The following is a 3,566-nucleotide window of genomic DNA, read 5'->3' on the forward strand; positions in this document are numbered from 1 at the left end:
CAAGTGAAACTTGGTCCTCAACTTTCACCCACTGCCTTGGAGTGTGAAGGAAGCATCATTTTGCAAGTCACGGGTCAAAGGCGCCATGTGAAGGGAGCTGAGACCAAGCCCCAAACCACACGAGCAAAAACGTGCTTCCTTAGATCCAGACGTCTTTAGGCAAGTGCCCTGGGGACTGAGTTCTCTGCGAGAAGGGACCACTCCCCGTAGTCCCTACGAGAAGTCCTAGTAATGGAATGTACTACTAATACGTGTGTATTAATTGCCCACCTGATATTTTATAGCCAAACAAACAACGCAGCACAACAAGCTCATGGAAGATTTCAGCCTTTTTAGAGCAGAAAGGGCAGCGCCATCCCCCACTCACCACCCAAATAATGTCCCATCTACAAGGGACCATCTCCACAACAGCTGCAGAGCTGTGAGTGGTCACCAGGGAGTGTCACTGGGCCCAAATGGAGGTGAGGGAAAGCCCAGGGCACGTGAAGAGAAAAAGATAATTCTCAGTGAGTTTTAATGTTTTAGATTTTAAGACGGAGGTTTGTATAATATCTCTTTTGAACATACCTGGTCTCTCTTAGCTGTGTGACTCCCTCTCCTCCCAGAAGAAGGGTGAGGGGGGCAGGGGTGATGAACGCTTGAGCCCGACATTGTTGATCTAGTTCCTTGAAAATAAAAGACAAGTTATGCCCTCAGGGGGCCTATCAAAGGAACCAAATATTTTGCAAAGACAATCCTTTTTTACCCTATCCCTTATTTTCTTTTCTTTAAAGAAGCAAACATGAGTCCTATAATCACGGAATATAGAGGTACAGAGGGACGACTGCCACAGGGAAAAGGTAGGAGCTGCGGGGTATTTACGAGGGTGTCCAGCCCAGCCTAGGAGCATCGGGGCAGTTTCTGGAAGGAATGGCCCCAAACTGAGATCAGAAGGTGAGCGGAAGTTAATAAGCAAGGCACAGGAGATCAGCAGAGGCCCTGAGCAAACTGAGGAAGTAGAATCGCAATCGAGGGTGGGAAGAGGGAGGAGGAGAGGGGCGGCGATGGGGAGGGGACACCCGCAGGGGACACATGTCCCTGAAGGATTTCACCCTGAACAGCGGAGCGAAGACAGCAGGCCGTGAGCAAGGGAACACACAGTCATGTTTGCAGCCCCACGGTGGCTCTTCGGAGCCTGGGACAGTGGGGGATGAGCCAACACAGGGATGGGGTAGGGGTGATGGCAGTCATGTAGGAGAAAGGACAGTACTGGGACTGCGGTGGTGGCAATGGCTGAGGGTGAGGAAAGAGGGCGGCCTCCAGAGCTGTGCTGAATTGGAGAGCTCCTCCGAGCTGAAGCTTCCTCCTCCATGTAGATCTTTCTGTTTCAGCACCGATGACTGTAAACACTTGCTGTTTACACGTCTTTCTCCCCCACTAGACAGTGAGCTACTCCAAGCTGAGAGCGAGGTCTTCCCGTTTGCATCCCCGGAGCTTGGCTCCGCAGTGGTGTGGTGACCATCCAAGTCTGCTGAATCCAGATGGATGGAAAAGTGGGGGGAGGGGGTCACAGGGAGACTAACAAGCACAGACTCCCACGGGAGCTTACGGGCAGGCAAAGACGCCAGAAAAAATGGTAGATGGTGAGGGTTCCAAGAAGAAGAAAGCCTGAAAACCTAGGAGGTGATGGTCACTCTCACTTTTTCTGTGACACGCGCTGCCACACCCAATAAATCTGACCATCCCAGCAACAGTCCCCTCAGTTCCTTACATCTTGCAGACACCCACCCTCAGTCTTTCGAACCTGGAGTCAAACTTCCAGAAAGAGTCATGCCCTTACTAACCATAAAATACAAAATTCCCAAGACAAGAGGGGCCCTTCCCTCCCTCAGTCCGTTGGGCAAGGTCTACGCCCACGACACCATCTCAACACCAGAGCCGGACTGTAGGGTCCGCACAGGCCAAGGGCCTCAAAGCTGCTTCACCCTCTCCTGGGACCTCATGGGGTTGGCCCCCACCCCGGGATGGGGCACCGTGACCCACTTAGGGTGCAAGGGCCACAGACCCGGAGCACAGGTATAACGGGTGCGCTTCCCTGTGCCCGAGGGCACAGACACACTCAGCAAGGACTCCAGGCCACTTGTGCCCGCTCGGTCTACCGTGTCCGCCTCAGGATGGTCAAGGACAGCTGTTCTGTGTTCCCTGCTAGGGGGAAGGGCCAGGTTCCAGCAGGGCCGCAGCAGCCTTCTCCTTGCTCACCCTCTTGCCCTGGAGACGCTTCCCTCCCCCCATCCAGACACCTTCGGTCTCGTCTCTGGAACATGAAAAATCTTGAACTTGGGCTTTCTTGATGTCTGACAGACCCCCATTCCTGTGGCCTCCGGGCTCAAGGGCCTCTGGACAGTCCTCTTCTCCCCTCCTCCTCCCCCCTCCTCCCCTCCCCCTCCCTTGACACCAGCACACACTCAGTGGCCGGGGACAGTGGAGAATTTCCATGCGGGGGCGGCCATCTGGAGGGCGGGGGCAGCACCGGGAAAGAGGGCTTGAACCCGGTCTGCAGAAGAAGCAGAGGGGTCCTGCTCAGAGAGCGCACTGGATGGGGGCAGCTCAGAAGGGCCGCTGCTCACTCCAGAACCGTCCAGCCCTCCGCCAAGTCCCCCGCTATAGGCACGTGGGGTCGCGCTGTGGTTCACATCTGGCCGACTTTCCAGTAGGGCTCCTACCTGGCTATCAGGCTGAAACCTTTCCTTCCTAACACGTGCACTGGTGGCTGGTCACCTGGCTGAAAGTCACTCCCTCCTCCCTCCCGTCCTCTGCTGGACTGAAGCTGGGCCCCGACCCCAGGTGCAGACTGTGGAGAGAGATGGGCCAGCACTGATTGCTTCACCACCTTGGCAACCATTTAGTGAATTCTTCCTTAGCTGGGACTCCAGGAATACAAGCGTGAAGGAGTGAAGTCCCTACCTCCTCAAGGAACCAGCAGTCAGACGGGAGAGAGACCAGTGACTGGGCAGGGATGACGGAGAGACGCAGGCTCTGACTCAGGTGGTCCCGGTTGCTGGTGGACACAGAGGCGAGGCCAGACTCAGCTGTGGGACACAGGGAAGGGTCCCTGAAGGTGCTGGTTTCCTGGACCAGCTCTAGTACCTCTCGGTGCCTTCCTTTACCTCTGAAGCATCCACTTTTGATGTGAAACGGAGCCGTGCCTTGGAAAGCAACGCCGGATGGGGTCGGACCACAGTGCACCACTTACGCTTGCAGATTTAGAAGCCGGTTCTCCAAAGGTGCTCATATACCTGGGGGTGCAAAACGGAGTGCTGGGGGCAGGTGCCCGAACCTCTGCTGATATCCATCCACTGTGATCTCCACCTAAAAACAGAAAAAGCTCAGGTGCTCCTCCCACTGAACATGGACAGACACACACGTCCCCCCATGTGTGTGTCAGGCATTGTCACACAGCCGAGAGGGACGGGCACGTCCTGGCCAGCCCACTTGTTTAGCTTTCTGTGATGCATCGCCGGCTACATGTGCCCACAATTTACTGATTGTATCATCTGGATTTAACTGATAAACCACAGATTGAAGAC

The 3,566-nt window shown here is 55.2% G+C and overlaps 1 long non-coding RNA gene across 1 annotated transcript; it reads right to left on the reverse strand.

Annotated features, from left to right (window-relative positions):
* Positions 1-615: 615 nt before the first annotated feature.
* LOC133075908 (uncharacterized) lies at positions 616-3,166 on the reverse strand. Its single transcript, XR_009697423.1, has 3 exons — positions 3,147-3,166; positions 2,944-3,037; positions 616-665 (listed from the first exon to the last, which is right to left on the reverse strand). It is a non-coding gene; the product is annotated as an uncharacterized LOC133075908 (long non-coding RNA).
* Positions 3,167-3,566: the final 400 nt, after the last annotated feature.

Source organism: Eubalaena glacialis, chromosome 15, assembly GCF_028564815.1.
Source record: "Eubalaena glacialis isolate mEubGla1 chromosome 15, mEubGla1.1.hap2.+ XY, whole genome shotgun sequence".
NCBI lineage: Eukaryota > Metazoa > Chordata > Mammalia > Artiodactyla > Balaenidae > Eubalaena > Eubalaena glacialis.